The sequence below is a fragment of the Euphorbia lathyris genome, chromosome 2, assembly GCF_963576675.1.
Source record: "Euphorbia lathyris chromosome 2, ddEupLath1.1, whole genome shotgun sequence".
NCBI classification, from domain to species: domain Eukaryota; kingdom Viridiplantae; phylum Streptophyta; class Magnoliopsida; order Malpighiales; family Euphorbiaceae; genus Euphorbia; species Euphorbia lathyris.
Genome location: NC_088911.1, coordinates 75937781 through 75947866, shown reverse-complemented (window position 1 = coordinate 75947866; position 10086 = coordinate 75937781).

Sequence of the window (10086 nt, the reverse complement as noted above, 5' to 3'; positions counted from 1 at the left end):
GACTATGTTTGTATTTAACCCAAACTTCAAATATTCTACATGCTGGGAATGAGAGGAGAGAGCGTGAGATGGAAGATAGCCAACCAACCTTTCATCCATGCTATCTACAATATCTGAACCTTCTAGAAACTCTTGTTCATCTACTTCATCAACCAACTGAAAAATTTAGCGATTTATATGAGTCGCCACTCAGTGAATATAAACAACCAATGAATTACAAATCACATACACATACACACGTAAAAATTCATGCATATGCAAATGATAAGCCTTTTATTAATTTTGTTGTGACACCACTAGCTAGACACTTCCTGGGATCAAGTAGCAAGTAAACGATAACACATGTATGTTGAAACACCTTTCCACATGATTTTGATTTGACAAAATTATTTAAGTTAATCTCATGATTAAACAATTCAATTTAAGTAATTTGATTTAATTGTACTAATGTGTTTGTTCAATGTTAAGTAAGTTAAGTAATAAGAACAAGAATTGAACATCTATAAAAGAAAGACAAAAGTCAGCAGACGCAAGACACACAGCAGAAGCTGAGTAAGAACGCAACTCAGCTTTAAGAAAACAAATGTATTCTTCAGAAAAGCTTGAAGGCGAAGTCGCTAAGTCAAGCTGAGTAGTGGTCAGGTCAGCGTCAATGATCCGTCAACTTGGAAGACAAGGTCTGAGCAAGATTCAGAAGACTCAGAAATCTGTCGAAAGGACCTTTTCGAGAAGCATGGACCATTTGATAAATTACTAAAAGACAAACCTGGCGTTAGAAGACAAACCTGGCTCCTGACGAAAAACAGAAGACAGGATTGGCCTGCAGCACTGACTGCTGACCAAGTGATGATGAAAGAAGACCGTTTTCCCACAACGGCTATGTCGGGATTCAAATCATTGGCGCCTCAAGATTACTATAAAAAGTGCAATTCATCACTTGGATCAAATACACATACAAGCACATAAGACAGACAAGCAAATCTTCTTCAAGTCAATTCACTTGTAAAATCCAAAATAGAAGCTGTCTGAAAAGAAAAAAGCAAGCTCTTACACCAACTCCTATTTTTGTGTAAAAGTCTAGAGTGATTTTATTCATCTAAAGTGTTCTTCACTTAGTGAAAACAAATCTTGTATCATTTGTAAAAGGTTAGAGAAGCTGAGTACTCGGTTATAGTACTCAGTGGTAGAGAGAAGCTGAGTACTCGGTTATAGTACTCAGTGGTATATAGGATTGAGTAGAGGAATAGAGGACGGTACTCTTGCATACTCAGTTTCTATTGTAAAAGGTTTATGCTCTACCTTTAAAGAGCTCAGTAGAGGATTGAAAAAGCTCGGAAGGATTTCGAGGACTGGACGTAGGCGGAGAGGCCGAACCAGGATAAGTCTGCTGAGTAACTTCTAACCCTTTCTCTTGATATATATATATGTATGCGCTGCTTGCTTAACATTACTCAGTAAAATAATTTACACACACTAAAACTGAGTCATCTGAGTACTGAGTTGGAAACTGACTTAAGTGTTACTTCCCAACTCACGATTGAAACAGCTCTAGTCAGTGTCTGTCTAAAGCTGTCTCACATCATACTCAGCCTTGCTGACCTGAAATTGAGTTAAATCATAAAATCTTTAATTAAGTCAGCATTAATTAATAAAAAGTTTAATTAGTTCCTAACCCCCCCTTAGAACTAATACTATCACGTTACACGGGACCAACAAGTGGTATCAGAGCCTAAAAGCTCACTATTCAAGATAAAACTATCTTGAGCTGATCCCTGTAATGGCTGAGAACAACACTCGTTTTCTTCCAGGAAACCAAACAACTTAGATACTCCCTGAGGGATTATCCATATCTAGGCCTCCTCTGTTCTTCGGGGCCAACTATACGTTTTGGAAAAACAGGATGAAAAATTTCATTCAGGCAACAAATATGAGTGCATGGCTAGCTATAGTCTAAGGCCCTTTTGTTCCCTATGAAATCATCGACGGTGTAAAAACTGTCAAAAGCGAGGCTAAGTGGTCAAAAGATGACCTTAAGAAATTACAAAATAATGCTTCAACTATCAATATGCTTCACTATGCGTTAGATGCTGCAGAATACAATAAGATTTCAGGTTGTGAGTCAGCACAAGAAATCTGGAAGAAGCTGGAGGTTACCTATGAAGGAACCAGTAAGGTCAAGGAATCAAAGGTGAATCAACACATGCGATTGTACGAGTTGTTCGAGATGAATGACAATGAAGGCATCTTGGAAATGAATGCAAGATTCACCAATATAATCAACGAGCTCAAGAGACTCGGTAAGAACTTCACAAAGGAAGAACAAGTGAAGAAAATCCTGAGAAGTCTCCCCAAAAGCTGGCAAGCAAAGAAAACAGCCGTTGAAGAAGCTCAGGACTTGACCACGTACAAGTATATGATGAGCTCATTGGATCTCTGCTGACCCATGAGATCTCCATGAAGAACTTTGAGGCCAAAGAAAAGACTGAGGACAAGAAGCAAAAATCTCTTGTCATGAAAGCGGACTCAACCGAAGCTGACTCATCATATGATGAGGAGATGGCCATGTTTACTAGAAAAATGAAGAAGCTGTTTCGGAAAATGACAAATACAGTAAAAGGCCATTCAAAAGAAGTGACAAATATAAAGCTGACTCAAGTGACAGCAGACACAAGAAAGACAGCTCAAAGCCCGTTACTTGCTTTGAATGCCATCAAGCTGGTCACACCAAGTCAAACTGTCCTTCCCTGAAGAAAGACAAGAAGGAAAAAAGAAAGGCAATGGTGTCAACATGGAGTGATAACAATGAGTCAACATCATCAGAAGCTGATGCCACTGAGTCAGCAAACATATGTTTTATGGCAGACGAATCTGCTGACCTATGCCATTCTGAGCCAGCTGACCTCTCTGGTGGATCTGACTACGAGGAACACACAACTGAGGTAATGTCTCTACCTTTGCTCAAAAATGAAATGATAAATGCCCTGAGTGATCTCTATACACTTATCAAAAAGTGCAACAAGAAAATACGAGCACTCAGCAGGCGATGTGATGAGATTGAAGAGTGTTGGGGTTTAGTGTCCTATAAACAATTGTTCTAGGACACGAACTTAATGTAAATGAAGTGTTCTTTATATCATTTGTTTTAATGAGATATATGTTTTATAACTATATAAAGGCAATCCCTTTTACGAACTAAATAAAGTCTAATAAAAGGAAATCCGTAAGTTTGTTTAAAGTGATCATAAAGAGTTCATACAAGCATGAAGTGAGACTAAACTTTATGATAAACTAATAAACTTAAAACCACCCCAAGTCAAGTGATATGCCCAGGATTGACATATCACTGTTGAGACTTGCATGTAACAATGTCTTCTGTCCGACAGAAAGCTGATCTCACAAGCTTCATATATACAGATATCTGGACAGTTACGTGGATCCAATGAAAGGGAGTTCATTAGGATTGGGGATCCGATTTGAGATAACAGGATGGGTAGATTCATCCTTGTCACCTGTTCATCTCATTGGTATTAATAGGTATAACTAATCCTCAGACTCAAAGTAATGTTAATTGGTCATTTTGAATTACTGAATGTGAGACTTTGATCCTGTTGTAATACGATCCTTAACAGAGATGACTCTGGGGTGTGAACAGCAAAGGTTGGGTGTCACAGGAGGTAATTTCAGGATATTTATACATTGGATTGAGCATTTATCACTCCCGATAAATGGGAGATACATCCAAGGATCGCTTGTGGAAGACTCGACTCTAAATCCTTGCAAGGTGATAGCTTAAGACTTGAAATACAGATTTCACTTAACCTGTCTATTTGAGTTGACTCGGCCTGTACAAGTAAAACGAACGTCTCGCTATATGTGACTTGACATCATCCATAGTCATAAGATTCAGTTCAAGGATGTAGTTGATAAAGGATCGAATTATACTGTAACTAATACGGAAAGGTTAACGACAGAATCAACCTGTCTTCTTATGGCTCTAGGGGAATGATTACGGACTTGCTAATCACATACTCCGTACATCATTCCGTTATGCAAAGATTAAATATAATTTTTTGAAAATTAATTTAATAGTTGCATACGGCCAGAAGCAATAGGAACCTAATGGGTCACATATAAGACTTGGAACCTAAAAGAGAGATAGATGTTAATTAATTGATGGAAGCCCAACTGACCCCAATGAGGCCCATGGACCATAGGGGGGTCAAAATTCATGTATAATACATGAATGATTAATTTGATTTTAATCAATCCTAATTAGATTAGGATTATGAATTAAATTAATTAAAAGATAAATAAGTTAGGAGTTCTAATTAGATTATAATACTCCTATTATTATCCAATAAGGTTATTATTATTATCCTTAATATATTAGATATATAATGAGATAATAATTAGGAATTCTATTCCGAATTGAATTCCTATTCAGTAACCTAATTCTATCTAACTATGGATTAGATACAAGAGATTATAAATACCCCCTATATAGGAATTTCGGCCATATACAAGCCAAAAATCCCTAGAGTGATTTTCGAAATCTACTATAGTGCAAGAGAGAGAATTCTCGACCCCCAGTTCGAGGACGAGATTTTCTACGGCTTCCTTCCGATCAATTGATTTCATCTATTTCTTTTATCCTTGATCTTGTGTTGATTAATTAGAGGCAATCTACTTTGGTTGCTATTCAACGGTTGATTCTAACTTAATCTTCCTGTGTTTTATTTTGTGCTTGGGAACTCGGAGAAGAGTTGTTGGCACTTCATTAACAACGGTAGATTGATCATCAAAAGGTAATTCTTCTTATCCCTCTTTATATGAAATAACGATTAACGGATCCTAGGGTTAATGGAAATAGGTTAAAAAATTTATATTTCCGCTGCTATACCTTAGCCTAATTTCTAACAAAGAGGTCAAACTCAGTGACCTCCGACATCTTCTCCAGGACAATACTAGGCAAGATGAAAATTTAAAAACCATGCATAGGTTTGTCTCTAAAGTCCAATTAGATTCCAAGAAACTGAGGAAGGACATCACATCAATACAGAATCGGCTGAATACATCGGCTAAGAAAAAGTTCTATCCAAAAGCTGAGTACTCAGGTACTAGTCAGCGGAGATGGAATCCTCAGCAGAATGTTCAGTGTGACTTTTGTGGAAAAAGAGGACATACCAAAAAGGTATGCTGGCATGCTCAGCACCCAGGTGCTGACCAGAATATAAAGTATTCCCAACGAAAAGTTCATTGTAACTTTTGCGGAAAGAACGACCACACTATCAATGTGTGTCGCCATAAAATTAAATATGATGTATCACCTGCTGACCCTAACAAACGAGGACCCAAAAAGACTTGGGTACCTAAAGATAACTAGTTGTATTGCAGGTAAGCTTGAGGTGTGCTGAGAAGTTAAAGTTGTGGTACATTGACAGCGCATGCTCAAGGCATATGACTGGTGATGAAACTCAGTTCATAACACTTGTGCATAAACGAGGTGGAAATGTAAGTTTTGGAGACAACAAAAAGGGTCAAATAGTAGGATCAGGCACTGTTGGAGGTAATCCTACTATTGAGTCAGTCTCCCTAGTCAGAGGACTTGAATATAACCTACTGAGCATAGCTCAGCTGTGTGACAGCGGTAGAAATGTTGTATTCGATGCCACTGAGTGTAAAATACTCGAGGGTAAAACAAATAAGTTGATTTTAACTGCACCTCGTGTTGACAACGTTTTCATGCTAAACTTAGAAAAGAAGTTTTCAAAGAATATATGGGTAGTGTCAAAGGAAGATAATTCCTGGCTATGGCATAGGAGACTTGGTCATGTAAGCATGGACCTCCTTGCCAAATTAGCAAGAAAGCAATTAGTTGAGGGACTGGCTAAACTCAGGTTTGAAAAGGATCAATTATGCAATGCTTGTCAGCAAGGAAAACAAACTAAAAAATCTTTTCAAAGTAAAAATATAGTCTCAACCAAGCGTCTATTAGAGTTACTACACTTGGATCTTTTCGGACCAGTCCAGCCGCTGAGCATGGGTGGTAAGAAATTTTCTCTGGTCATTGTAGATGACTTCTCTCGGTACACTTGGGTCATCCTGATGAGTAGCAAGGATGAAGCTTTTGAGATGTTCTCAACATTGGTTAGAAAACTTAAAAATGATAAAGACCTAAAATTAGCTCACATCCGAAATGATAATGGCGGAGAATTAAAAAATCAATAATTTGAAGAATTCTGTGAAGTCAGCGGCATTGACCATAATTTTTTTGCTCCTAGAACTCCTCAACAAAATGGGGTAGTTGAAAGGAAGAACATAACCTTAGTTGAAATAGCTAGGACAATGCTGAGTGAGAATAGGCTTCCAAAGTATTTCTGGGGTGAAGCTGTCAACACAGCTTGCTATATACTCAATAGGGCTCTAGTCAGACCTATACTTAAGAAGACCCCCTATGAACTTTGGAAAGGACGAAAACCCAACATTGGATATTTTTGTGCCTTTGGTTGCAAATGTTTTATTCTAAATACCAAAGACAACCTTGCTAAGTTTGATTCAAAAGCTGACGAAGCTATATTCTTAGGGTACTCAACAAATAGTAAAGCATATAGGGTGTTCAATAAATGAACTCAGGTCTTAGAAGAGTCTGTACATGTTGAGTTCGATGAAACTGACCCTGCAGGGAAGATAAGTCAGCCTGCCGAAGATGACCTATGCTCAGCTTCCGCTGACCAAAATGGAGATGCAGAGTCATTACCTCAAGGGCTGACCAAAGGTAAAAATGAACCTCAAATTATCTTTGCTGACCAAAATAATCCTGCAGAGATTGTTGAAACACCTACCCCTGAAGACACTACATTGCCAAAAGAGATCAAGGTTTCAAGAGGACACTCTGGAAGTAGCATTCTTGATGCCGCTGAGAACACTCTGATGACCAGAAATCAACTCAGGAGATATCTCAGCAATGTAGCTTTCGTGTCAGTTCTTGAACCAAGAAACTTCTCAGAAGCTGAGAACGATGAATTTTGGATAAATGCGATGCAAGAGGAGCTCGATCAATTCAAAAGAAACGAAGTATGGGATCTAGTGCCTAAACCAAGGAATCAAAAGACCATTGGAACAAAATGGGTATTTCGTAATAAGCTAGATGAACAAGGAAACGTAGTCAGGAACAAAGCCAGACTTGTAGCTCAAGGTTACAGTCAGCAGGAAGGTATTGACTATGGTGAGACCTTTGCCCCTGTAGCTAGATTAGAAGCTATAAGAATATTGTGTGCATATGCTAGCTTTATGAAATTTAAATTGTTCCAAATGGATGTCAAGAGTGCATTTCTTAATGAAGTTATAAATGAAGAGGTATATGTTAGTCAGCCTCCAGGGTTTGAGGATCCAAAGTTCCCAAACCATGTTTATAAACTCAAAAAGGCTCTGTACGGCCTGAAGCAAGCACCACGTGCTTAGTATGAAAGGCTGGTCAGCTTCCCGCTGACCAGAAACTATGTCAGAGGAAAAGCTGAGACAACCTTATTCATTAAGAAAAAGGGTAAAGATACCCTGCTGGCACAAATATACGTTGATGATATTATTTTTGGTGCTACTAATAAGTCAATGTGCAAGGAATTTAGCAAGCAGATGCAAACTGAGTTTGAGGTGTCTATGATTAGGGGTGTTCAAACTTGGGTTGGGTGGGTTATAGTATAATTTTAACCCAACCCATGTAAGGAATTTTTTTTTAAGATGGGTTGGGTTATAGTGGGTTATGATGGATTGTATGAATTTTTTAAGTTGGTTAGATGGTTGGGTTATAGTGGGTTGGATGGGTTATTGTATATTCATCATGAATTGTATATAACAATTCAATTCTATGTTTTTTATTGAGTTGATTTTTTTTACAAGCTGCTGAGTTATTTTTTTTAAAAGCTGCTAATTTTTTTTTATAATAATAATAATAAGTAAACCTCAAAATCATAGTTAAAGGATAATAAATCAGTATATAAATATCAAAATACAAACCGATGAAAAATATATAAAAAAAAAAATTAAAAGTCAAATCAATCAACCATTGACGAATCTTGTTCCACGACCACGAGTGATTTTGCCTTTTCGAACTCTTTTTAATTAGGCCAACATTGTTTTTTTATCCATTTAAAATTTTAAACATATTTTTTAGTGGAGTACATGAATCGCCAGAATCGGTGTACTCACTCGATTCACCATCGATTTGGTAAGGGTGTTCAATGGTCGGTTCGGTCTGAAAACTGAACCGAACCAAAATAACCGAAAACCGAATAGTCAATAAAATAGAACCGAACCTAACTGAACAATAATAGCAAACCAAACTGGACCGACCGAATAATTCGATTCGGTTCGGCTTATCGATTCACTATATTTTTCACTAAATTGAAATAAGCTATAGATAAAAAAAAGTAATTAATTTAATTTCAATAAAAAAAGCCTAATTTTTTTTATATAAATCATGTTATATGATTACGTTGATTTCAAAATTTATATTAGATTTAAATTGAATATTGAAAATATGAATTAATCTGGGCTATTGTTTCAAAATTAATAAATTTTATACTTTTTTTATGCAATAAATTTTATACTTTTAATTTATAAATACAAATTTGTATTTTTGAGAATTACCGTTTAGAAATTAATAATAGAGTTAGAGATACAAGAATAATAGGTTATAAATTAGGTTATTTCTATTTATATGAAAACATAGAACTTAATTCATAAAAAAACATAAAACTGGAAAGTTTTTTATTTTAATCACATTCAAATGGACTAATTGAAAATTAAGAACTTAAAGAACTCTTTAAAAAAACTTAGAAAACTATTAATCATCTGGTTATAATTCTCAATCTATTTAGAGTTTATTTTATTCGGTTCGGTTATTTCGGTAATTTTGTCACAAAAACCAAACCGATCGAAATTACTGAAATATTATATATATTAGAACCGAAACCGAATCAAATAGACCGAAAAACCAAATTTCATTGGTTCGGTCAGTTATTTCAGTCCGATTTGGTTTTTGAACACCGCTACGATTTGAGCGTCATGTCCGATTCAAGTACGCATTTTTTCCTTTTTAGATTTTTTTTTTGTTTTCTCAATTGTCCGGTTTTACAATTTTCATTTTTTAATTTAAAAAATATCATATTATTAATAACCACATTTTTTTAAAAATTTAAATGAGACAAATAAAAGACAAAGTGAGAATATAAAGAATTATATGGATTGAGTGGGTTAGACGGATTATTAAGATGAGTTATGATAAACCATCAAATATAAGTTTTATAACCCATTCAACACATCTAACCCATTGTAACCCACTTAACATTATCTTCCATGGGTTGGATGGGTTGAAATTTGGTGGGTTATAATAACCCAACCAATTTTGAACACCCCTATCTATGATGGGAGAACTCAACTTCTTCCTTGGACTTCAAATTAAACAAGGTAAGAATGACATCTTTATCAGCCAGACTAAGTATGCCAATGAGATATTGAAGAAATTTGATATGGAAAACTGTAAGCCAATATCTACTCCAATGGGTACTGATACTGTACTTTGTGCTGACGAAAAAGGTAAGTCAGTAGACAACAAATTGTACCGAAGTATGATAGGCTCTCTACTCTATCTAACGGCAAGTAGGCCAGATATACAATACTCAGTATGTTATTGTGCAAGATATCAAGCTGACCCTAAGGAATCTCACTACATAGCTGTAAAAAGAATCCTTAGATATTTGCAAAGCTCAGTGAATGCAGGTTTATGGTATCCTAATACAAATGATTTCACACTCATTGGATACACTGACGCTGACTATGGACGAGACAAGCTTGAATGGAAAAAGAACTTCTGGAGGATGTCATTTCCTTGAAAGCTGTCTAGTATCTTGGTTCAGTAAGAAGCAGTCGTCAGTTGCCCTGTCAACAACTGAAGCTGAGTACATTGCTGCTGGAAACTGTGTTGCCCAAGTCCTATGGATCAAACTAAAACAATTGAAGTCAAATGTGACAACAAAAGTGCCATTGACTTATCAAAAAATCCAATCCAACACAGCAGGATGAAGCATG